This window comes from Acinonyx jubatus, chromosome B4 (genome assembly GCF_027475565.1).
Source record: "Acinonyx jubatus isolate Ajub_Pintada_27869175 chromosome B4, VMU_Ajub_asm_v1.0, whole genome shotgun sequence".
Lineage (NCBI taxonomy): Eukaryota > Metazoa > Chordata > Mammalia > Carnivora > Felidae > Acinonyx > Acinonyx jubatus.
The window spans coordinates 100783701-100811461 of NC_069387.1; the positions used below are offsets into that span (position 1 = coordinate 100783701).

At 38.4% G+C, this 27761-nt stretch overlaps 1 protein-coding gene across 1 annotated transcript in view; it reads right to left on the minus strand.

Annotated features, from left to right (window-relative positions):
• PAWR (pro-apoptotic WT1 regulator) overlaps nt 1–27761 on the minus strand; it is a 193344-nt gene that overhangs the window by 11868 nt on the left and 153715 nt on the right. The gene's annotated exons all lie outside the window — the stretch shown is intronic.

Consider the following 27761-nt stretch of genomic DNA (forward strand, 5'->3'; position numbering starts at 1 on the left):
CAGCTCCCCAACCTGGTCCAAACCACCATTATCTTTCACCATGGTTAATATAGCAACCTCATATCTGGTCTTTATGCTTTGATCCTTCTCCCTTTTGCTTTATTTTTAATAGAGAAACCAAAGTGATCCTATTAATACATGCAGCTCATGTCATTCCTCACCTTAAAATTCTCCAATGGTTCTCCATCTCACTCAAAGAAGAGTTGAATCCTTACCATGTTCTACGAGGTCTTCCATGGTCTGGCCTCCAGCCATCACTTTGACCTCATCATCCACCACTCTCTCCTTGACTTACGCCATTCATTCATACCTTCCTCCTTGCTGTTCCTCAAACATGCCAAAGATGCTCCCACCTCAGGGCCTTTGCACCTGCTGCACCTACTGTCCCTTCCCTCTACTTCAACAGTTGCTCCCCAGCCTATATCTTATTCCTTCATTTTCTTTAGGTCCTTACTTAAATATCAACTTTTAGCATCTCCATGCCATCATCCTCTATTCCCCTTCCCTGCTTTATTTTTCTCCACAAAAATACACCATCTGGCATACGAAATATACTGGGTGCTTCTCTTCAAAGAAATGTATCCATAAGGACTAAGCCTGTCATCTGCTTCGTTCATTCCTGTATCTCCAGCATCTAAAATAGTGCCTGGCACACAGTATTTACTCAATAAATACTGGTCGGTAAATATAAAACTAATTGACCCTAAAAGAATTAGTAATGTTAGGCAGAATAATTAAGAATAAGCTAGAAAAGCATGTATTCAATATTATTTTTTCAAAACTGCATTATTCAGTTCTAGCAGATTTTTAAAGGCGTCTTTCAAGACTTCTGAACCATGCTAGCCAATTTTCAGATAAGAATCTTATCCTTCAAAGAGCTAGTGGTTTCAAACCCTAGTTGACCTTTTGCCATTCAAAATCATTTTTTCTTACATGGATAATTATTTAAATCTAGCCTTTAGAACTGGCAGAAGAAAAAATACAGATAATTGATGTTACAATAAATGGAAAAGCAGCAAAAACTGCCAATATTTTCAGTTCATTTAGCCCCTAATCAAGTGTCAAACAAAACATCCTTCCTGACTGACAGTTTGTTAGCAAACCAAGCGGCCAGCTTCTCTCAGGATCCTATCACATCATCAGTCTCAGAAAGCGAACGAATTGCTTACCACTCATGCAGAATGGGAACAGGAGCATTATTTTTCATTACTATACAACTCTATTTCCCTATTGGCTAATATTTTTGAAGCTGTTGATCTCAACTTTCAAGCTGCATTTTTTCCCCTCAACCCCATAGAGAAAGCAGTGGCTTGACTTTGAAGTAAATGTTTCCTTTGCTTTATTTTTCTTAACATCACATTGCCCTTGATGTTATTATCTATATGCAACACTGTTATGTTTCAAGGAAACTTCCAAACCACCAACAGTCTTTGTCTTCTTTCCAGAAAACTTTGAGGTAATGTCTATATACTTTGTCAAGTCTTTACCAGTCTCATGACCCATAAAGACATAAAAAGTACAAGTTGTTCTGCTAAATTGTTTTTAAAATTTCCAAAAAATTGGACCTGAGAGTATCACAAAGTTGAAAAGAAATGTCATAATTCATAAGTTAAGGGTAGTGGTAACTTTTACCCTACCCCATATTAAATACTTAGTCACCATACTATACAGATAAACCAAAGGAAGAGAGTAGAAAAGTCCATGTAGAGACCAAAATAAATATAAGAATTTAGTATACGAAAAACCACTTTGGTAGATACTTTTAATAGAATGTTTCATGATTGTCCAATCATGGACAAAATATTTTTTATATTTATATTTATCATTTTTTATATTTTTATATTTATCATTAGATGTATATATTTATCATTAAATATTTTTTTAATTTTTAATTTAATTCCAGTATATTTAACATACAATGTTATATTAGTTTCAAGTATACAATATAGTGATTCAACAATTCTATACACCACTCAGTGTTCCCCATAGTAAGTATACTCTTAATCCTCTGTATCTATTTCACTCATTCCCGCACCTACCTCTTCTCTGGTAACCATCAGTTTGTTCTCTATATGTTTGTGTCTTTTTTTCTTTGTTTGCTTGTTTGATTGATTTCTTAAATTTCACATATGGGTGAAATCATATGGTATTTGTCTTTCTTTGATTTACTTATTTCATTTAGCATTATACTCTCTAGATCTAACCGTGTTGTTTCAAATGGTAAGATTTCATTCTTTTTTAATTTTTTTTAATGTTTTATTCATTTTTAAGAGAGGGATAGAGTACAAGTGGGGGAGGGGCAGAGAGCAAGGGAGACACAGACTCCGAAGCAGGCTCCAGGCTCTGAGCTGTCAGCACAGAGTCCGATGTGGGGCTTGAACCCAGGAGCTGTGAGATCATGACCTGAGCTGAAGTCAGATGCTCAACTGACTGAGCCACCCAGGTGCCCCAGATTTCATTCCTTTTAACGTCTGAGTAACACGCCATTGTTGTATTGTATTGTATATACCACCTCTTCTGTATCCATTTATCTATCCATGGACACTTGTGCTGCTTCCAATATCTTGGCTTTTGTAAATAATGCTGCTATAAACATACAGGTGCATGTGTCCCTTTAAGTTAGTGTTTTTGTATTCTTTGGGTAAATACCCAGTAATGAGATTCCTGGCTGGTAGGGTAGTTCTATTTTTAATTTTTTGAGGAACCTCCACACCATTGTCACAGTAGCTGTACTAATTCATATTCCCATCAACACTGCAAGAAGGTTCCTTTTTCTCTATAGCCTCACTAATACTTGTTGTTTCTTGTGTTTTTGACTTTGGCCATTCTGACAGGTGTGAGGTTTTGTCTTGCAGAGTGGTTTTGATTTGCACTTCTCTAATGATGAGTGATAGTGAGCATCTTTTCATGTATCTGTTGGTCATCTGTATGTCTTCTTTGGTGGAAAACACAATATTTCAATCCTACATTAGGTAGGAAAGCTCTAGCTGCAAATAACAAAATAACAAAAACTAACAAGACTTAATAAAAGGATGTTGAGTTTCATAGAACATGAAGTCTAAAAGGAGGTAGTCTCAGGATTGGTTCAGTACTTAAGGATGTTTTTAAGTACTTGGACTCGCTTTATCTTTCCTCTTCACCATCCTTAGTGGGTTGGCTTTTTGTCCTCGGGCTTGTTGCCTCACTATCCAAGATAGCTGTCATAATTCAAGACATCAAGGACTCATATACCAAAGTAAAAGTAGCCGAGGCCCTCCCTTAGTGTCTCTCTCCTTTATCAGGAGTTAAATTGTCTTTCTAGAAGCCTCCCAGATTTTCTCCTCTGTCTCATGGCAAGGCTAGGCCCAGAATCATTCCTTGTTGCAGGGGATGCAGGTTAAGCCAGTATCTGACTTTTAGTCTGCATTTGGGAAGTGGGCAAGGGAAGTGGGGGTTGGAAATGGCTATTGGGTAGCCAATCAGACTCTTAATAATGCATATCAAATACATGCTTCTGGCAATTATGAGAGTAAATGCCACTGGGCTAGCCCTCCCTAGATAAACAACCATAAAACAAGAAAAAATATGTGAAATTTCGTACTGTTTTCAGATGTTGGATAACGGAATAAACAGGACTGAGCTCACTGAGAAAGAGAAACAAATAAGGTGGACCATATGACCATCCTAGCTTTCTTCCGGGAGAAACTTTCAGACCATAGCAGAAGGATGGGGAGTCCACACAAAGTCTGGTGGTCTTACTGAATTGAGGAAATAGAGATTGAAGCTCACAGCTATTAACATGGCTGGAATCTGTGGGACAGGGTGCCAAAAAAAGGGAGATGTGCAGACAAGGAACTCCAAAACTCTGCCTAGGAGTCTTCTAGAATCTTTGGCCACATAGTAAAGTGTGTGTGTGCAAAATGAAGACTCCATGAGTCTGGGCCAAAAAGACTCCTCAGGGAAAGAACAACCACCAGGATGCTGTGAGCCAAACAACAACCAAAGCCTGTCAGAGTAAAAAGATCTGTTCAACACCCTGGGAATTTGGTGGAGACTCCCAGAAAGGCTATGCTCAAGGTATGGTTAATGTAGCCCTAGGGTAAATGTTACTCTAGACCTGCTCCAACAAAGCTGAAATACAAACCTGAAAAGAATCATGAAAAGATTCACAAGCACATTAACTGCCTGCTGAACAAAACTCACAAGTAAGGGATAAAAAAAATCCAGATGTTCAATTATGTAGCACCCATCACATTCATATACAAGTAAATATCATTAAAACATATATGAAGAAAAAAACGTGACCCATAACCAAGAGAATATCAGGCAGTAAAAACAAAAACAAAAACAAATCTATCTAATTAAAATATGTGAAGGCAAAATGGAAAATATAAATGTGATAGAGGAAAATACAGGTGGAAAATTTTAAGCTTTACACTGAAAGTTAAAAATTACTCATAAAATGCTAAATTTGATTTTACAAATCAATTTAACAAATTTAATTTTTTAAATTAAATTAAATTAATTTTTTTTGAAAGCAAGAGAGAGAGAGTGTGTGTGATCAGGGGAAGGGCAGAGAGAGAGGGAGGCACAGAATCCAAAGCAGGCTCCAGGCTCTGAGCTGTCAGCACAGAGTCCAACATGGGGCTCAAACTCATGGACTGCAAGGTCATGACCTGGGCTGAAGTCAGACGTTTAACCAACTGAGCCACCCAGGCACCCCTGACTTCTTACAAATTTAAAACAACTGTGAATCAATGACAACAGAACATTTTGTGAAATGAGTCAAGAAAAAAATCAGCAAACTGGAGGGAATTTAGTTTCTGTGAAAATGGCTAAAGTTACTAATATATAAATCCTTTCTGAGATTTATATGAAAAAGTGATGCAAAGTTTAAAAACGCAATGCCTATAAAAAATACTGATGATTGGGGGTTTGTGGCGGTTCATGGGGGTTCTCACGGTTCGTGAGTTGAAGCCTGCCATTGGGCTCTGTGCTGCCGGCTCAGAGCCTAGATCCTGTTTCAGATTCTTTGTCTCCCTCTCTCTCTCTGCCCCTCTGCTGCTCGCACTCTGTCTCTCTCTGTCTCAAAGTTAAATAAACACTAAAAAAAATATTGTTGGAGATTAAAGAGTACACTTACATGATGAAAAAATTAAAAATAATGTAAAATAAAATAAACTACAGTAAAATATTGGTGGTCAATAAACATAAGTGTTCAGCTTCATTAATAATAAGATAAATGCACATAAATACCAAAAACTTATTTCACATAATACAAAGTATAATGTGCTGTTAAGAGTAAAGGGAAACTTTTAAATACCACAAATGAGGAGAGAGGTATTGATCCATTCTGAAGGGTAATTTGGAGTTTGGTAACAGCTAAAAACTGTTTATAATGTCCAACCCTGCAATTCTACTTCTAGGATTATAGTCTAAGAAAATAACATTTTAAGAGCCCAGGAAATTTACAGCAAGCAGTTGATTCTGAGTACATGGCAACAGACATTTGAGCACTCGCTGACCCCGCCACCCTGGCAGTGCATATACAAGCTAACCAGACAAAACGTCTGTATGTGAAAACGAAGTGACCCATCCCACTAAACCCTGTCACAGTTAAGGGCTCCTTGGGCCTTAACTGAGCATAACACTGCGAGAAGGGAGCCATTAAAGAGCCTGCCAGCTCTGTGCAGGACCATGAAGAACAACGCTGGATAGAAAGGCCTGCTTTGGAGCAGCTGAAGTCAGTAGCTGGGCTCCTAGATCAATTTGTGTCACATGAAATACACTTGTGAATCTGCCCAGAAATATTCATGTGGGACAACCATTTAGCAAGGGGTTCAAGGAGGCAAGAGCAGATGGAAGCAAGACCCAAGGGATTTGAGTTTTCTAGTTCACATTCGCCAAGAAGTGAGATGTAGGAACAAAACCTACCTTCTCTATTATAACCTCTATTGAGCCTAGTCCCATTAAAAAAAACAAAAAACAAAACAAAACAAAAAAACATACTTCCAGTGTGCAGTCCAGAACTGCTAGAAAGTTTCAATTCTCTTTTGGTTTCTAAATTCCTTTTCCACATTTTTTTGTATAATGTCCTCTGTAGGACATTCCATTGTTTTTACTGACTATACTAAAAAAAAAAAAAAAAAAATCTACTCTTAGTTTTTAGAGATAGGGGATAATGGGTATATTATTTTTCTTAGTTTTTTATATTACTACATTTTGAAATTTAAAGTAAAAAAAGAACCTACCCATTAGGAAGAAAAAGTGAAAATCACTCAGATGCAATCCTTACACTACTACTTAAATGCTCTTTTTATATTTCTATCTTGTATTAAAGTTATTCTTGACATAATACTTATGTCCACTGGACTACATTCTAAATACAAGCCCAGAAAAAAGAACACATTCTCTAAACTGAACTTCTCCAGAGCAGGGACTTTTTCCTTTTATCCATTTTTTTTATTCAACAAAAGCAATTATTAAGTGCTTCAAAGTGCCAGGCACTAGGTTTCACACTGAGTTTATAACCTAGGCAAATATAATTTGCTCCAAAAAGAATTTTAGGTGAAGAGATTCTGCATTTTTCCTTTATATCCAGGGGTCTCACAAATGCCAGGAATAAAGGGCACACTGGATAAATGTTGATTTAGTTAACTGCTAACTGCCTTGGGTCCCAGGACCTTTATTTCAGCCTCCCCAAATCCCAAGGCATTATTTATTCAATCATCCTTCTTCCATTCAGTGGTTTAATCTCACCTATACGTTTGCAGATATTCTGTTCTGTAAGACAGGACAATGAAAACCACACTAACAACTCTGCAAAATAGGAAGGTGGTTGGTGGGAGGGGGCAGAGTGGAGGGATCCTAGATGTGTCTGTAAGTCACTGCCTTCTCTTCAGTAAGAGCTGTTACTGCTCTGTTTATGACCCCTGTAGGAGCTTAATACATGGAGATCTTTGATGAAAGAGTTAGTATGTGCTATTAAAAAACAATATAGAACAAGAAGATAGAAATGCTGGTTCTTTAAAAAACAAACAAGTGTGTGTGTGTGTGTGTGTGTGTGTAGGTGGGGAAATTTCCACTGATTTTGCTATTGCCCAAAACATTTTTGGAATTCCTTTTGGTAATAGTATTCATAAAAATATCCTAGGGAGAGGTTTAACTAAAGCTTTTGGATACAGCTGAGATAGGAAGAATTTCCTTTGGTCAGTCACAAGATAAAATTCTGCTCAACATTTCTCAAATTGGGATCCCTTTTATAATAGTCTTAAAAATAAGCCATCAAAAGAATTCTGCAGCCAGAAAGTTTAGAAGTTGTTTCAACCTATACTCCCCTTGGAGATTTACAAAGCATATTTCTATCATATTATCAGCTGTTGTGCTTAACTATGAATTCCCAAACTAACTTGACTCAAGTCTTTTTTTTTTAAATGCCTATTAATATCTCTTAGAATGCACATTGGAAAATCTTTTTTTTTTTTAATTGAGATATCATTGACAAATAACAAGAAAAGCCTCTTTTAAAGTAACACATGACATTCTTGTGTAATTTAAAATCTTCTTTGGAGCACCTGGGAGGCTCAGTTGGTTAGGCATCCAACCTTTGATTTCGGCTCAAGTTGTGACCTCACAACTTCGTGGGTTTGAGCCCCTCGTCGGCCTCTGTGCTGGTAGTGCAGAGCCTGTTTGTGATTCTCTCTCTTGCCCTTTCCCCACTTGCACTCTCCTCTCTCTCTCGCTCTCGCTCTGGCTCTCGCTCTCTCTCAAAATAAATAAATAAATAAACGTTAAAAAAATAATGATTTTTTTTTTCTAAAAACACATGAACAGGGGCACGTGACTGGCTCAGTCCGTAGAGCATGAGACTCTTGATCTCGGGGTTGTGAGTTCAAGCCCCACATTGGGTGTAGAGATTATTTAAAAATAAAATCTTTTAAAAAATTAAAAATAAATAAATAAAAGCACTTGGACATATGTTAGAAAAACATACTTATTTTTAAATCAGTTACTGCAGCAAACATTGCAAGTTGTATTTCTCATATCCCTTTTCCCCTCTGCCTTTAAAAAACAGAACAAATTTTTGTTAAATGTGGCAATGTGCTCAACTAAAAAATACTCACCTAATCTGCATCCCTTTGTGGCCTTGTGACAAAGTTATAGCAAATGAGATCTAGGTTTGGTTTCTAAGAAAGCCGTTTAAGAGGGATACTGCTGGTGTTCCCATGAAGCCTTCTGCCTCTGTCCCTTTATCCCAGCTGGAACACAGCCCAGACACCAGAGGTGCAGCCAGCACAGTAACCAGGAACCTAAAGCTCTGCTCTAACAGAGAGATGAAGAGGCCTGGGTCACTGATGGCATTATTTGGTTGCCATGGGCTCCTGAACTATGCTTGTTTCAGAAAAATTAACTTCTTTCTTTGTTTAAGCCATTGTCTGTTTTCTATTAATTTCCTTTCTTTTAACATTCCTCACTGAGAATCACAATTATGATTACATTTTGCATAATTTTTATCTTGCAATGAGTTGATTGTGTTTCAGACTTAGAATTCTTGGACTTTCATTGTAATTCACTTCAAACCCTTCTTGGTAGGAGATATAGTATATATAAACCAATAAAAATGTACGTATTTATAACTACTGCAAGCTCTACAATGCTCTGTAGGTCAGCACTGAGACATAAAAATACAAGTTGTTTCTGGGGTGCCAGTCTGGCTCAGTTGGTGGAGCACATACCTCTTGATCTCAAGGTCCTGAGTTCAAGTCCCACCTTGGACATAGGGCCTACTTGAAAAAAAGAAAAAATATATACAAGTGCTTTGTTAAGATTTTCCAAAACCTGAATATTGACCACGGAATCCAAAACCGTTAGTTGGCTTAATTTTGTAGCAATCGCCTCCTATCAATTCTGTTTGTCAATATAGTTCTATTAATAATTTAAGTAAAAGAAAATAAATTCTGTGGTGAGAATTTTATTTCAGCCTCTGTAAAACTATACATGCCCTTACATATTATTGTCTTGGGTTGGGGTGCCAGGATCCAGATACATATCTTTAACTTCTACTTTGCTCTCTTCACATGAAGAAAATCTGACTCCCCTCCAGTTCCCCCATCACAGCTGGTCCTGGGAATGCTGGGAAATGGGCAGCACTAAAATATGTGAGAAAATGAAGGGGATATAAATTGCTGAGTATTATCATCATCTTGATGGCAGTGCCTTTTTCTCTTCTTTAGACACAGATTTAGTGGCTGAGAAGAAAGATACAATTGAACTCTGTAAGTCTAGGCAAGAATGGAAGGGTAATAACCCAAACCACTCTTAAGGTTCTATTGAAGATGGGCTGCTTGGCCGTTATTGCAAATTGCCCTGCAATTTTTAAAGGCAACTGTAAAGATTTGAAATTTTTATCTGTGGGAAACTGATGACACAGAAGCCAGGCTCATTTAGGAAGTTTCACCTGATGGAAAAAGAGTCAAGGAAATCAAGTTCTGTTCTGGAAATTTCCATGCATGTTAGTTCTTCATAACTACAAATGGAATTCTATTGAGTGCTGAAGCTGTCACTTAAGGACCTTCTAAATTACATGCCATAAAAATAAAGATGCCAAAAAGGAATGATATTTAATATGTGGTAAGAGTTACTCGAGAGAAAGTACAGAGGGGTGCCTGGGAGGCTCAGTCAGTTAAGTGTCTGACTGGGTTTCGGCTCAGGTCATGATCTCATGGTTTGTGAGATCAAGCCCTGAGTCAGACTCTGTGCTGGAAGTGTGGAGCTTGCTTGGGATTCTCTCTCTCCCTCTCTCTCTCCGTCCCTCCCCTGCTTGAGATCTCTCTTTCAAAATAAGTAAATGAACATTAAAAAAGAGAGAGAGAAACTACAAAGAAGATGCTTCTCAGTTTTTGCATGCAAAAAGACTCTCCATTAGGTAAGGAATTAATGAATCCAAAAGAGATCCTGAACAACTGTTACACTTACAAACCTTAGTGAGGGACTAACGTTGTTAGCACTGAGATTCACACTGAGAATACAAAAAGCATTTACATGGCAAAACCATGTAACCTTTAAAAGTTTACAATTGAATAGTAAATATAGGACATTTATTAAAGCAAAATAAATAATGATACATACACTAAATATGCTACATTCAAGTGACACGGCCAAATGGACTACGGAAATGCAGGGAAATAAACAGAGCGCCATGGGTAAGGGCTTTGTAAACAGGCAGAATGGGCTTGCATCCCTTTCCATCACCCTCCACTGATGGGACTCTAGGCATGTTAAATAACCCATCTATGCTTCAGTCTCCTCATCTGTCAAATAGGGTTAATAATGGTAACTACTGCACAAAGTTGTTTTAAGAATTAAATATGTATATAAAATCCTTGGTATAGTCAGGCAAGAGTAAGTGCCCAATAAATATTACCCATCATAATTAATTAATGAAAGAATGATAACTGAAGACTAAGTCTGTAGCTGAGCTGGAAGTCTGTCCAAAATGTTATGAAAGCAGGGACCAACATAAGTAAATACAGGGAAACAAGCATGCATAGGACATGCTTTGAACTTGATAAATTTGAATGCAGCTGAGCAATGGTTCTTCACTTTTAAAAATTAACAAAAAAGCCAAAGACATGAGCAGAAATTCAAAGTTAGCAAATAGTAAACAAACACATAGGAACATATTCAGTCTTACTAGGAATCAAAAAATGCAAACTAAAACACAATGAAAGGGAAATTGACACAAGATGGTGGATTAAGCACACAAATCTAATTACTCTTAACCCCAAATCCCCAAAATGACAGGAATGATACAAAGAAAATAGAACAAAATGCCATCAGCAGACTAAAAATGTTGTGAAATTCTTGAACTATAAAAATCACAGTGTGCAGGATTGATGGAGGAAACCCAAAAGAGTGTGGAAAAAAAAATCACTGCAGTGATGCTAGCCATTCTGGAGTTTATCCAAGTTCACAGGTAATTAAAACATGAAGGACCTGGGATGATTAATAGGGGGATTATTGGGTAGCTGCTGTAACAGACACCCCCTGAAACCTCACCGGTTTGACACAAAAGAAGTTCATTTCTTTTGCTCACATCACTTGCCACGGGCAGCCAGGATGGGCGTGGGAGTTTCTGGGAAGGAAGTTGCTGCATTCTATCATTTGGACTGATGGAAGCTCTACCATCTTCAAACTACAGCTTTGTATTTCCCTGGGATAAGAAGGAAGGTGGACTCAGCCACACCCTTGGACTGGAGGCAAGTGGGGTGCCCGTCCTGCATCATGCATACGGTCCCTGTGCTTTGGAGCATCTTCCTTGAAAATTTCTAAGTCTGGTGCCTGGAACTGCCTGCAGACAGCTGTGTCACCCATAAGACGTGCTTCAAGTCTGGACCTGCTCCAATTGGGGTCACGGTCACCAAAAGTCCCTTTTCCAAGCTCCCCACATTGACAGGAGAATGCCAGGGGCTACCTGAATATTTTTCTCTCCTTTTCCCCTCTTTCTCTGGGAGCCCAATTACATATGGTTTAGATTGCTTGATATTGTCCAACAGAATGTGAGGCTTTTATTATTTTTTTAAGGCTTCTTGCTGTCTATGCTTTCTTTTGGATAGTTTCTGTTATTGTCGTGAAGTACACTGACTGATCTTCTCTGGTGTTTAATCTGCTGTTAATCCCACCTGGTCTGTTTTTCATTTCAGACACGGTATTTTTTCATCTTTAAAACTTCCTTTTGGATACATATATTCCACTTCTCTTTTCCACATGCTCATATTTTCTTCCACCTTATTGAACATATAGAATATATTTATAATAGGTGATTCAATGTTACTTTCTGCTAGTTCCATCCTCTCAAATTTGTTATACTCCTTTGAATAAGGTTGGATATTTTTTTCTGGCATACAAATAAGTTATTTGGTGTCAGATAAATGTTTTCAAGCTTACTTTTAAGCCTTGTTAGGGTAGGTCCAGAGCAGCCATTGGTCAAGGGCTAATTTAGTTCCAGTACTAAGACAATACTCTTTGGAGGTGTCTACACAATGTGTTGTATGTAATGAAGTCTTTCCACAATGGCTGATGAAAACATGAACTATTCCCAGACTTACCTGAATTCCAATAATCGTTCTACCTTCTTCTTTCCGATGGTTGCTCTTCTGGTCTCGGAGACTTTTCCTCTCACACAGATCAGTACTCAGCCACAACCTCAGGAAGACAGCTCTGAGCTCGCTTGCTTGCCCTCCCGCCCTCCTGCCTAAATCCCTCCCTTGCCCTTCTCCCCCAGGTGTATTCTCTGACCTACAAACTGTTGACACCTTGGCCTCCTCAAACTCAATCTCTACAATTAACTGAGACTGCCGGGTTCTGTCTGGGTTCCCCCTCCTTGTGCCGCAGCCTGGAAATTGGCTCTCGGCAGTGAGCTGGTATAGTCAGAGAGCCCATCTTGTTTGTTTTCCTTCTCTAGCAATGTATCTCTTGCTGCTTATTATCCAGTGTCTGAAAACTGCTGTTTTTATATCTTGTCCAGATTTTTACTTAAAGCGAGGAGGTAAATCTTGTCCCTTCATTCCTTCTGGTACAGAAAGCTCCTGATGTAACTTTAATTTGCATTTCTCTGATGCTAGGTGCTTGATCAAGGAGCATGTATATTTCAAAATTATGAGAGATACTACTTGCTCTCTCAAAAAAGGTGTTAAAAATTTATATCCCACCAAGAGTTTGGGAGAATACCTATTATCCTGCATTCATACCAATACTAATGATTGCCAATCTTAAAACATTGGATATGGATAGACAGTAATCAAAATAGGAAACACAGATGCCTTTAAACATATGAAAACATGTTTAATCCTGGATAGAATATAGAAACCCAAAGCACAAATCTGGGAAAAAAAACAATTTAGTAGAAATAGAGACCATGCAAAAAGAGAAAACATCAAACAATGTGTTATTAATCAGAGAAGATATTGCATTCATATAACAAAAACAGGATGCTGATTTTTAAAAGAGATTTTTCGGGGCGTCTGGCTGGCTCAGTCAGTAGAGCATGTGCTCTTGATCTTGGGGTTGTAAGTTCAAGCCCCACGCTGGGCGTAGAGACTACTTAAAATAAAATCTTAAAATAAAATAAAATAGATTTTCAGAGAACAAAAAAATGTTCTCATAAGTTAAAAATGTGATCACAAAATTAAAAAAAAAATAGAAGGGTTGAGGAAATTTCCCATAAACAGCATACTCACACACACACACACACACACACACACATATATATATATAGACAAAGATCTGGGAAATAAGAGAAAATTAATAAAAAATACAAGAGCCAATCTAGGAAACCCAGTGCCGGAGTAGTACAAGTTCCAGAAACAGAGAAACAAAGAGGAGGAAATTATCGGCAAAATAATTGAGGGACATTCCCCCAAACTGAGACGTTGGATTGAAAGGAGCCACTGAGTGCTCCCTTGGTACAGGGGATGAAGATAAGCCTAGAATTGTTGTTGTAAAATTTTGAAACACTGTAGTAAAGAATGATTCTGTCAGTTTTGAGAGGGAAGGCAAGGGGAGAAAGAGGAGGGGGAGAAGGGAAGGGGAAGAAGTCCATGTAACTCTGGACATCTCAGGAGCTACACTAAAAGCTAGAAGACAATGGAGAAAGGGCTTCAAATGATATCCAACCTAGAGTTCAATACTCAACCAAGCTATCAAACAAGTGTGAAAGTGGAATATGGGCATTTTCAGACATTCACTATCTCAAAGAAATAAAAAATCAATCTCCCACTAACCCATTAGTAAGTGAAACTGATTAATGTGTTCCACCAAAATGAGGAAGTAAACCAAGAAAGAGAAAAACATGGGATTTAGGGAAACTGGACATACAACACAGAAGGGAATCAAATGGAATCTTTAGGAGAAAAGTGAAGGAAGATCCCAGGATGGTAGCTATATCACCAGTATTCAGAGTGATCAGAACAGTGTTACTCAAAAGACTGACACACTGATGACTGTAATTAGCAAGATCCTCTTGCCCTTTTGCCAACCTTATAATCTGAGGACTGAATGCCCAAATAAAGGCTAGCCCAGTTTCTCATATGCACTTGGCTTATATGAACCTTGTGCTGATGCTTTTTTTCTCCACTCCACACCTTGACTTGAATCAGTTGAGAATACTCATTTCTTTCCAGAGAAATATTTTGGCATGATGTATTCCTGAAACTTTGAGGTAGGCCATGGTAAACTTAAAACAGAAAATACAATGAAGTCTCTTCCTTTCATCCTATTCCTACTGGACCTCCATTACCTGGTCCATCTATACTCTCACCAGACGCCCCAACTGTGGTAAGTCTTGCTTGCCAAGATTCACCTTCTAACTGTGCCTCCTGACTTCCCCAAAAGGGGTTTCTAAAAACTTTCAGGAAAGTTGAGGACAGGCTATGATCGAGTGACTCTGCAAGTTATGTTTTCTGTTTCATCTAACAGTGGCCATACTGCCTTTTCCTTTCACAGTGAGGTTTGTGCTTGCTACTCAGTTTTTCAAAATTAAGCCATGTATTATCGAAGGATACATGTATAGGTGATAATGCTATAAAGAGAAACACCATAATGAATATAAAACTAGAGTAACAGGTCCTGTAGAAGGGTAAAAAGGAGGGACCGAGAGCTCTTTCTAAAGTGTTGGCAATGTTCTGATCTAGTTAGTATGTTTACAACTTTCCATTTCATAATTATTCTTTGAAATATACATAAGCATTTTATACACTTTTATGTGTGTGATGCACTTCATAATAAAAAGAAAACATGTAGTGATATAATAGTGTTCATAAGTGGAAAAGTAGGCCATAAAATTGAATGCATGCTGTGATTACAACTATGTGCATTACATGACTGGGGGGAAAGAATGGAAGGCCGTTATACCCAAATGAGAGTGGTAAATTATGGTTGAAAGATTACACGTGATTTTCTCAAAAACCCAACACTTTCCAAGTGACTTCAAGTGCATTATCTCATTTAGTCCTCACCATTCTGTGAGACAAAGATTTTCACAATCCTCACATTACAAATGGAGAAGCAGAGACTCACACAGTCTAACAAACTTGCCCGTTTCTCACAGTCAAGGAATGCTGGACCTGGGACTCAACCCTCCATTACCATACATCCTCTCTGTGCCACTCATTTCTCTCACCTTGGTCTGGTAACAACCTCCCAAAGCCTCAGCATTCTCATCTTTAAAGTAATGATGATGATAATGGGGTTTTATTCCAAGAGTTGTCAGGATTAAAGTACATACAGCACACTTACATACAACCTAGCGTGTTGTAAGTACTCAATAACTATTACACATCAGTAATAGTAATGTTAATATTGAGGATTAATTAGATAGTTGAGTTTGATACTACTTAACTAGGTGTTAGACATAAGAATGAATATGAGCTCACTGTCCAATAGGAAGAGACAATTAAACAAATTCAAGAACCTATAGAAATGATGGAGGGCTATGTATACATATGATGCTATGGGAATGGAGAAGAGACACGTGGATTGGGCCTAGCCAAGTGAAGCAATGGCAGAAAGTTTCCCTGGGGAAATGCCACATACTCTGAGACATACAGTTGAATTGGAGTCTATGTCCATGCTATGCCCTCAACCCTCACCTGAGAAAGGAAAAATGATAATACTGGAGTTGAGGTAAGGATGTTACTATCCTAGAGATTAATATTGCATGTTAAAATGGTCTACAGTGACTGTTAAAGGGATAAAGGCAAAAGTTCACTGGTTTTGCCAATTAGAACTAGTTTCAGAAAAGCTTGAGTATATACCAGGAATCACATAATACCAACACATTGTTCATTTTGTTGCAGGTGATATGGTGGTTATATTTTTTTAATGCCTTTCAGTTAGAAATGCAAAATTCAATTTGCAAAATTACCTTAACTTGCACGATTGGCCTACAAGGGAAATGGGGGTGATGATTATAAAAGAAAGTATCGTAAGAAAGAAATTACCAGGAATTCAATGAGAATAATCTTATTTCTTTTATATATATATATTTGGAATTTCCCATAATAAAAATTTCTAATTAAAAAAAGTCACCAGTGACCTTGAAGGAATCTGTTTCAGATAAATGTAGGGAGAAGACAGATGGCAAAGGGTCAAAGAGTAGATGGCTGATGAGACATGAAGGCAATGAGTATAGCTTGACTCAAGAATTTTGGCCAAAGCTCAGTAGAGGTTCAAGTTGAGAAAATGAAGATAAGAAAGAGATAAATACAGGGCGCCTGTGTGGTTCAGTCTGTTAAGTGTCCGATTCTTGATTTCAGCTCAAGTCATGATCTCTCTGTTCCTGAGATCAAGCCCTGTGTCAGGCTCTGCTCTGTCAGCGTGGAGCCTGTTTAGGATTCTTTCTCTCCCTCTCTCTCTGCCCCTCTCCCATTCATGCTCTCTCTCTTTCTCAAAATAAGTTAATTAATTAATTAATTAATTAAAGCGATAGATACATAGATATACACAGAAATAAACATGGTTTGGCTATAAGGGAAATCTAAATACATTTGTAGGTCTAAAGGAAGAAGCCAGTGGAAGGAGAAAGATTGAAAAGTAAAAGAGAAGAGGTAGTAGATTAAAATCCTTGGGGCACCTGGGTGGCTCAGTGGATTAAGCATCTGACTCTTGATTTCAGCTCAGGTAGTGATCTCCCGGCTCATGAGCTGGAGCCCTGTGTTGGGCTTTGCGCTAACGGCATGGACCCTGCTTGGGATTCTCTCTCTCCTTTCTCTCTGCCCCTCCCCTGCTCGTATGTGCACACATGCTCTCTCTTTTTCTCAAAAATAAATAAATAAAATAAAACAAAACAAAATAAAATAAAATAAAATAAAAATAAAAAAACAAAATCCCAGATAGCAGGGATGAGTCCTAAGAGGAGAGATGAATCAGCCATCAATAAGAAAGCAAAAGAAACTGCTTTCAAACTCATGTCAGATGGGGCAAAATCTATACCTCTCCTGCCAGCCCATGCCCTGCCCCACTCATTTCAGAAAGACGGCAGCCATCACCACTAATGGCTGGCATGGAGCTTTCTGACACAATTCCTGACACTGAAGGGCATAGGCTACCAACAAAAAGGAGGAAAACATGAGTGAAGAAACGTACAAATTACAGGGAGAAACGTACAAATTACAGCTATTCAGAGTGAAAAATCTGATACTGAAAAAAATTCGACATCAGGGTCAATCATATTATTCACCCACAGCCCTGCTGCTCCACCAGTAAATCCCATTAGATTCCAGTAAACAGCCTATCCAAGTCTCAGGTCTCCAATTCAGGAAAGACAGGAGGTCTGGCCCCGGTGGAAGTTGGCAATCTAAGGGTTATTATGGGCCTGAGCCTGAGGTAAAGGTAAGGGTGTAGAAGGGAGCTGTGACCATTTCCCAGAAGTTCCAAGACCCAGATTCAACAGGCCCTGAATCTCAAGGGTCAGTCCAAACCTGGGGCAACATTCTTGGTTCAAAATGGCAACAGGCTGCTTAAAAAACTACTCACTCACAGAACCCACGTTATTATCCGATATCAAATTTAATGATGAAAGAATTTTGGCTCACCATTCCTCTGTAACTCAATTTCCTTAAATTGGCCCATGGTGGGAGAAAATCATTCCAAAATAATTGTCATAAGAAAAAAAATTATTCCAATGAGACGAATAATTCCTCTCTTCCATGCAAACCAAAGAAATATCACCCACCTTTTCCCCCTACATCCATCCAAAAAGGTATCTGAATCAGCAGCCCTTTGAGAGGACAATAACCTTCAATTGTTTAGGAACTAGGATTCCACCAGAACAAATCATTTTCTTCACAATGCTAGCTGAGGAATAGAGAACTATTTGTTGCACTGTTTAGTTGCTTTAATAGGGCATCATTAAAATTCCCTCTTCCATTCACTACTTGAGATGCAAAGCCACGGAAATGGTCCACTAGGTGTGAGTACAGATACTCTAATTAGCGACATTGTAACCAGGGTTTCTGCCCACTGATATGCTAAATCATGTGAATTGCATGAATAGTGAAATAAGAGTGGCAAGTCTTTCAGATCTGCCTTCTGAGCTGCATCAGTACTCTATTTCTAATTAGAGCCACAAAGATTTCCTATATAAAATTTCACATTTCTAACTCTGCATCCATCTGTTATGGACTTCTTGGAGTCGCCTTACCCATAGTCCTCCCAACAATATTCACTCCTGTGTGGGTTTTTCTTTTTTCCTTCCTGGGACAAAATCCATTTCGCCTCACCAGGAATTCTCAATGACAATACCTGGGGAGCAGAGTTATTCTCAGATAACAGCTTGCCCAGTGCCGGGCTTCATTTGTCTTTCCCCATAGGTCATTTATCACAGGGAGGTGACCTGTTGAGGTAAGTCCTAACTGAAAGCCGGTATGTTCAACCTGGATGCCAGCACTGAGCAAAGGGAGTTATTCTGCACCCTGCATACAGGTACACCAGTACAGGACTGGATTAAGTCCCACCAGCCAGCAACACTACATACCCTAACACTGTCTTTGGAGAAAGACTCTTCCAATTCTTGGAGAAGAATAATCATACAGTATTGCAATTTACATATGCCATCTAAGATTTCCACCATGCTGAATGCTTTGCTTCTGTAGTAGCTTCAACAACCTAAATATCAGAACCCAGCATGAGAAGGTTAGATTCCTAAATTTAGGCATGTTTCTGCTTCCATTTCCTTAGCCTTCCTCCACCCCAGTGGATTTGGCTTTATGTGCAGAATCCACTGATAAATACCTCGTTCAACAAACACAAGTGCGTGTTATGCACCAGGCATAGTGGTAGGCATAGAAATCACTGGAGGAAGACAGCATTTTGATTTTGAGAGAGAATTATATATCACAATGATACAAACCTCAAATGTTGATTTCCAACATTTAGAGTGGATCTATGCGTAAAATTTGGAATTACTCAAGGTACAGAGCAGAACGTAAATGGTGGCCAAAGTGACAATGTAACAACATAGATGACAATGCTGGGGAGTCGAAGGAAAGGAATAGTGCTGAGGGGAAGTGTTGAGGAATCAAGAGATACTTTCTAGAGACCGTGGAAGAATAAATAAAGGTATAAGCACATGAAAGCTACTGGGGTAACTGTAGTAGACATAACTGATGCCAGCCTGATTGTCACCTCCCCTCCTATCTCCTGCTTCCTTCTGCCTTTTGCTTGTTTGCAGACTGGATTATATTCATTTGTCCACATTATCTTTGGAATCATGTGCTGAGGAACCACTGGGGTAAATCATGATTCATCTAAATCATGGTAACTCACACTCCTTATCAGTCCTTAGGAGTGGGAATGTGGCTGGCTCAAGCCAGAGACCTGAGGAGAAATCTATACTGGTCTTCTGGGGGAGATATAAAGGAGGAAATACCCTCTCATATTCTTTGTGACATTATCTGAACTGATTAACCTTATAGCCTACCTGTCTTGGAACTTCTTATTGTGAGAAAATACATTTTCCTTACTACTCACATATTTGGAATTGATTTTTTTTTCTTACCAGAAGTGAAAGCAACCTAACATATAATAATCCATTGAGGAATTTAACATGACAATTTAACCATACTGGGTAGAAGGAAAGAAGAAAGAAGGGAATGTAAGTGAAGTAAGTTCCCATGTATAAAAGCAGAAGGTCAATATATTTTATATATGATTGTATCACATATATATATATGTATTTTATATATATATACATATATATGTATGTATATATATATGTGTATATATATGTGTGTGTGTGTATGTATATATATATATATATATATATATATATAAATAAAATCTTTTAAAAAGAAAAGTAGCAGGATATCCTATTTAGAGAGATGGAGGTAGTCATCAGAAGACACAAGTTAAAAACGGGACTGGAGCTGAGGAGGGGAGGGCCAAGTAAATGTTCCTTTTCATTATAAGTCCTTTTGCACTATTTTATTTTGAAACCACGTACATGTGTTATTTTTGATAAAAGCTTTAAAATTTACATACAGAAGAAAATGAATTCAAGACTAGAAATTAATTTCATCCTCTGGAGCCACTAGAGAGAAAATAAGATTCTTTCTCGGAGACAAATCAGCAAGTTTACAGGAGCACCAGGAAGAGGTCCAGGGGCCCCAGCGCTTTGCTCCTGGGATCAGGGTGGGAGTGTGCCCTTTGTGCAGATGTGGATTAGGCTTTAGGCAGTGCAAGTGTTTGAAATAGGAGGAGATAAGGGAGCTTGGAGGGCAAAGAGAGAGAAAACTCCCCCAGCTACAGTGCAACCAGTTTTCCTCTCCCTCCAAATGATGCAAATGACGCAGACTCTTAGATTGCATTGTGTTGAAATAGATAGCAGTTATATAAGTCGGACAGCTAAGCATGCTGGATTTCTCCCCCTGAAGTAAGGCACCAATCGTCTCCAAGCTGATTTCATTAGAAAATTGCCTTGGTTATCTTGACAGTCTCCTCAGGGACGTGAACAAAGATCACATTTCAAACTGCATCTCCCACACCTCTTTGACACAGCTGACTAAAAGGTACTAATGACCTAAACTTGAGCCACCAGCATCGTTTTATATCAGCTAAGGACTTTCCTCTCCAACAAATCCCAAACTTCCCAAGCTGCAATTTTGTTCCCAGGGGATCAGAGTTACTGAAACAAGTTCTAGGACGGCGACAATCCTCTAACTTCCAGAGTCCAAGAGAAGTACACATTGTTTTCCAACCTATTCATTTCATGTTCCATTGAACTCATGGTCAATAGGCCATTTCTCTTAAGCTGTTTTTTAGTAATACGAGCCATACACATAGGTTTAAGTTCAGCTAAAATAAATCCTAACTTAGAATCTAGCAAAGGTTTCTAAAAACTAACCTATTACAAACATCAAATATGCACTGACCTAGACATGCGTATTTCTAGGAATATATGCTACAGAAATAAAGCATACAAGGTTGTACATTGCAGCATCATTTGTTATGGAAAAATAAAATAAGATAAAAAAAACCGCTAAGAGTCAAACAGCAGGAGATTGAATAATGACATATCCACACTGCATAGTATTATATACTTTTAAACAAAAATAAGATAAAAACTAAACAGAACTTCATGAATTTTCATAGAAAAAAATGTCCATGATACATTGTTAGATGAAAAAAGCAAGTTGCAGAAAGATGTGCATAATATAATTCCATTTTTACAAAGTAAGTGTGTGTGTGTGCATGTGTGTGCGCGCGCGCGTGTGTGTGTGTTTGTGTTTTCATGTAACTGGAAAAAGATATGAAAAGGTATACATAAAACTGCTCATGGTGATCACCTGGGGTCATAGAATTAGAAGGGAGTAGAGTTTTACTTTATACACTAGTGAATATTTTGTATTGTTATATTGACTATGCAATACAAAACAAAATTTGTTGGAAGTGTGGAAAAGGTTATCAAATCTTTCTCAGGACCATACCTAATATCACAATTTAATGAAAATCTGTCCAATTTTTCAAAATCCTCAGAAAATATTTTGCAACCTTCTTTTGTAACCTTTCATAATAAGAGTTTCCATTTATTGAAAAGCTAACATGTACCTGAAATGGTACGTTACTTATACAGTTACTCATACAGTTACTTAGCTTAATCTCTCAGTAACAGCACAGGCTTTATTAAGTCCATTCTACAGATGAGATGAAATGATTTAAACAAGATCACATAAATCCAACAAGCAGCCTAGTCAGGATCCCAAAGCAGATCTAACTAGAAAGCTTGCGTTCTTCATAGGACTGCACCCTGTCTGTTAAACACACGCCTCTAAGTTAAATCACTCACTTTACTAAAAATCTAATTACTCTTATAAATGGAAATAGCATATGCTATGGGAGTCCAAAAATTTAGTGCACAGAATTGTTAGAAAAGAGTTAAAGGAAATCTATCTCAACAGTTCCCTCCCCTTCTACTCATTACGCTAGTCTCCTAAAGAAAACTGTCATTCACAAACCACCATGTCCTCTGGTATCCCAGGTCATACTCTTCCAGCCTTATCTGCTACCTTTAACCAATTTTTCAAAAACTCTCCCAATAGAGTCTCTCCAAATTCTCTAGATTTCTCCAGACGTGAAATCTGAAGAGATACCTTCAATGTTGATTACTTCACAGCTCCGAAAAGCTAGAAACTTACTCATACATCCCAATAGCCTGCAGGCACATTGTTGTTTTGTATGTTAACAAAAACAAAAATAGTATGGACTCATGGTCATTTGATTAACACCTTTTTAGCTTTTCTCGCATGTAGTTTGTCATTCTTAGCCCTGAATTTGTAATATTTGTTAGTGACTCTGTGGGAGGGATAATGGTCAACAATTTTGAGAGAGAAATGTTCACTACAGCCAAAGAGGAAAACTCAGTAGGATTTAGACAATGCAAAGCATAGTAAATAAGAATGGGAAAATACAATAGACACTGGAGAGGCAGTAGCTTGGTCATCTATCGTGTACCCTGAGACATGACTGGATTTATTACTGATGCTGTATTCTCACACAGCTTCAGTGACCAGAAATGCTTTTCATCCTCTCTGGCTGGTGCAAAGATCATATTCCCCAGGGACCTAGCACGTTATAATAATGATTCATTATTTATTCCAGCCCCAGGATATTTCAAATGAGTGTTTCAAACCACTGCTGGTTATTATATTGGATTTAACTTGCCTGATGCATTTATTGAAACCACAGGAAACACTGAAATGCAGTGGTCTCCATAGTTCTTTGAAAGCCGCATATTTATTTGACTTTCTTTCACGAATCTCAAAACCTAGCACAGTCTTTTCTGTAATAATTAATCAAAATAGATACATTTGCTGACTGAATTAATAAATGAATGTGTTAGTAATGACTAATGACTTTAAAGTTCTACGGAATTAATTCTTTTTCCTAATGAGTATACCAAACCTTTCCCAAGTTTGTGTCAAAATAACCATGAGGATAGGAGCATCTGGTATTGCCTGGCATATTGAGGCATTCAATAAGTATTTGCTGAGGAATGACAAGCTAAATTACCACAGCAAGTTATTCTCATTATTTTTCCTGATGACATTATACAAGTGCCGTGGATCCGAAATTGGAACTTATGTCTGTTCTCTTTTTTTACTTACCTTTAACTTCTCTGCCCGGATTTACTGCTCTGCTACCTGAGTCATAATAGTATCTATATATCCTACAAATAAAAAGATACTACCCACCAGAGAGAAAATTCAATAGGCTGCTTCTAAGACATTTCCAGAAAACAAACCTTCAGAATCAGTAAAAGGAAAGGAGACAAAATAATCCCCCCCCCCAAAAAAAGCATTACCAAAGTACACTTATAGTTTAACTGGAAAGGATTCTTTAAACCATCAGAGGAAATCTCACCTTTGAATGTTCTTGAATTGGAAAAATGACTCAGGTGATAGCATATAATGAAGCAATTACATTACAATGAGATTTAAAAGCCACTGGTATTAACTGGTACCTGGTTTCGCAATTTTCTTACTCATATTTGGAAGCATTTGCTTATGGAATTCAAGAAGGCACATATTATGAATCTGTCTTTCCTAAGAGGTACTGAATACACCAATGGCTATGCAAAGCCTATGTGTATGGAAGGACCTGGGAGGGAAGTCACAGGTCTGGGCACAGGTGAGAGGTACTCCTCTTCATTTACTTTTTAGCTCCATACTATTGCTGTAGTGGTTTTTCTATTATGGAAAGCTAGAACAAATCACTCCCATATGTGAAACTCGCCAATGGCTCCCCACTGCCCTCAAGTTAACCTCCTTAATATGATGTCTATCCCCTTTCAGGATTTGGCACAAAATTCTCATTCTGGAACTCCATGGGAATACATATTCACAAGGGAAAAAAAAGACATATCTATCTATCTATCTATCTATCTATCTATCTATCATCTCTATCTGATAGCCCAGCAAAATCAGGCATTTTAGGTATGTTTGCTCTCTTCAATAGGGGTTGTTGAACTGAAGAAACTGAGGGATTTACTTGTGTTTGCTTTCTTACTCTCAAGGTTAATTTCTATCACTCACTTAATAGTCCAAAAGCCTCTGCAACCAATAAGCTGTCGTGTTGTCAGCACAGAGCCTGATGTGGGGATAATCTCATGAACCGTGAGATCATGACCTGAGCCAACATCGAGTCAGATGCTTAACTGACAGGCACCCCTAACCTTTCTAATTATATCAGCCTGCTTCCCTTTTCTACATAAAACACTCAATGACTCCTCATTTCAACATGAATCAACTCCAAACTCCTCACTGTGGCCTGTAACAGACTTCAGTAGCCTAGCCTCTGCCTTCCTCTTCCATCTCATCCTCCCTGCCTTTTGTCCACCACAGTCCAATCCCCTGGCCTTGTTTCTATCAAAAATTCTGAGCTGAGCCCCTACACCCTCAAAATGGTCAAATGGTTGCTTTCTTCCCAACATTCAGACCTCCATTTGGATGTCACTCCTCAGATAAATCTTTCCTGACCAGTATAGGTCAATCTCTAGCACTTTACCCTATTTTCTTTCTTTCATGGCTCGACTTTTATTATCTGCTTCCTCTCACTAAAGTGGGAGCTCCTTGAGGGCAGGAACTTATCTGGTTTGTTCTCTGCTCTATCCTCATGGATTGTAAGAGCTCTTGGCACAAACTACAAATGAATAATAAATATTTGCCAGTTAACTAAGTACCACACACACACACACACACACACAAAAGGATCTACTTCCCCACATACCAGATGCTAGCATTCTACAACTTATCTTTTTGAAAGGAATATTTCAGACCCCTGTGAATAAAACTGTGTCCCAAGGAAATGAAATGGCTCACCATAAGCAGACACAAGAAGTCGTTCATTTTTCATGCTCCTTGGATTAAGATCTAAAAGTCTGATTTCAACATCCCGAGACCTTCAAACTAAACCTGATGAGTTATTTCCCCTTTCCTGTCAACTGATAAACAGAAACCTCTGGTCAATTCTTGCTATCATTTACTCAATCTTTGATTTTTGGAAGTGTTTGCCTCATCTTAGTGCAGTCACAGCTCCACTCTGTGGAAAAACGGGGAAAACAGGCAATGTAACACAGGTAATGTCACCTATGTGACCACTAAGAAAACTTGGGAAGCTGTACAGAGATTACAGTCTGCAAGAAGATGCACAAACTATCAAAATGATGACGAGTCTTTTATTCTTATTTGTACTGGATATGGTAATCTCTAAAAATTGAATATGAATCCCAGGCCTATAAATGTTTGATGATTTACTTGCTCTCTTTCCCATATTCCCACTTTTCTATCTCTCTTTATTTCCATAGCAGGCTTGAAACTATTCAGCAACTTTCTCTTTTTAGTAGCACATCTCTGGCAGTAGACACAGCGACGTGGATAAAAATCACAAACACAAAGTTCATTTCAGTCAGACCCAGAGATGAGACAATTAAAAGCAAATGATCTCTTAGGTCTCGCTTCAGAGGGGTGCAGCCCTGGAGACTAGCAGAGGCAGCACTGCCTTTTCTTAAAAGGAAGAGAATATTTTTCACTTTGCTTCAGAATATAAGACCCTTCGTGAAGCTGCCAATAGTTACAACTAACAGTGAATCAAGACCTAATCAATGTCCAACTGGTTCAGCTTCTAAGAGATCCGGTGCAGACAGGAGTTAATGATCTCTCCCAGAAAAGCCCAGAAATATTTTAACCTTTCTTCGCATTTAATACATGGCAGTTTGGGGTCTCCAAGATATCAAGGCACAGCCTGGTTTCTAGTAACACAGCAACACTCGACACAAGAGTTACACCCTCTCCACCACCTTACCATCTAAGAATTTAAAACCACTTGGACCCAGTTTCAACATCTGATTGATGGACACAGTATTCATCTTCCCTTCTCCATCTGCATTGAGTTGAATTTGAGCTCCCCTTCATACTGGGCTTTGCACTGAACTAACTCATTAGAAAGCTTCAACTCTTAGTGAAATTAGAAACTAGGCAACATTTATCTTTGGTGACCCAAGATAACCCTTCATCTCTACCCTCCCCATGTTCCTGCCCTTCTTTACCTCTCAAGTTCTTTCCTTATCAAAACAGCCTCTAATGAAGAGCTCCGAATTCCTTAGCACTAAAATAACTCTCTGCTAGAAGCTTCAAGGATGACTTTTCTCAAGGAGCTAAGGGAACAAATAGGAATTAAAGCTTTGAATTACACTATGTTTTCAAGAGTAAGAGAACAAGCATAAAGGATAGATTAGAACAAAAAGGAAAAGTTTCATACAGGAGCCAGTGACTGAATTTTGTTCTCAAGGATGAAAAAGAATTGGTTCAGCAGTCAAGGTTAAAAGACATTTTTAAGCAATGGGATCAAAATGAACAAGGTAAGGTAGAGTGAAAGCATTGTATTAATAACATGGTTTCTAATTTACCTGTCTCTCCCCTCCAGAAGATCCTGACCATCAGGATTACAAACTCTGCTTATAACTATCAGTGCTCAGTGTTAGAACATAGATATGTACTGAGAATATTATTGATGGCTATTCACTGTGTGGTATATAATAATGAGACAGACAAAGCTCAAGCACAAAGCAATTCACAATATAACGGGTTTAGATAGAAATGTACACATATCACATAAGAGAGTGAAGATTGACTAGGAGGGAGAGAGAATGTAGCATGAAATGGATAAAAAGCCAGCTCGCCATAAAGTTAGTCTGCCACTAGCTTCCAAATTGGAAGTAATAGTGCATAGGTTATTTTAAAATCCTACCGAGTAATAAGGTCAATGTTACGAAGTCCTGCCTGAGGTAGAGGAGACTGGTGTAGGTAGAAGTGGCTGCCTTCTGTCCCGCCCTAATGTTTCCAATTTGTTGAATAAACCCAACTCACAAAGATCAGGTTATCCCAGCCTAGGACAGATGCTCAAGGGATTTACATTTTCCACATTCACTAACTTATCACAGAATTCCTAATCACAGGAGAATTCAACCACAGCTTAAATCATGAGTGTTCTCGGCGAAAAGGGTGACCACTTCCTTGTTTGCTCTGACTACAAAACCAACCTTCCTTGAAAAAAAGATGAAATCTCAATGTCTCTCTGATCCCTCAAATCTTGCCTCTGTGTCTGAGGGCTGCATATCTCTGTTATCTGGTTGCCTTGGACACATCACCTCTGAGCCTGACCTCGATGCGGGGCTACATATAACGATCACTCAAAATGAAATTCAGGCAATCTCACAGTCTGGGGAGAGTTGTGTCCATATAGCTGCCCACAACTGTCCCTGCTGAGGCCAGCCTTCACTTAGCCAATAGCATGTAGGCCAATTAGAGCAGGGAGATGTTGCTGCCACAAATAACCATCCACCTGTGGTGAGATCATGGTCCTCTGTGTTGAGTTTGGGCTCACTAGGAAGCCTCTGATCTCTTTGGCCAGACGTCCAGCTGATTGTTTTGGATGATGTGAATTAGGTAAATATTTTCTTAAGGCTGAACATTTTTAACAGTCTGACTGAATGCTCTTCAAAGCCTGAGATGTTGGGTCAAATGCAATTTTCCTTTAAAGAAAAGAGGCTTACTTACCCTTTCTCTTTTTTCCTTTTAAAGCATTTTGGGCAATACTGAAGAGCAACTGCTTTTTTTTTTCTTGTTTGCTTTCTTGAGTGTAGAAGTGTGGAAGACCCATGTTAAGATGGCCTTCTGTCTTGGGAAAGCATCTCAAGTCCAATTACATGCCTTCAGATTCCCACCGATGTA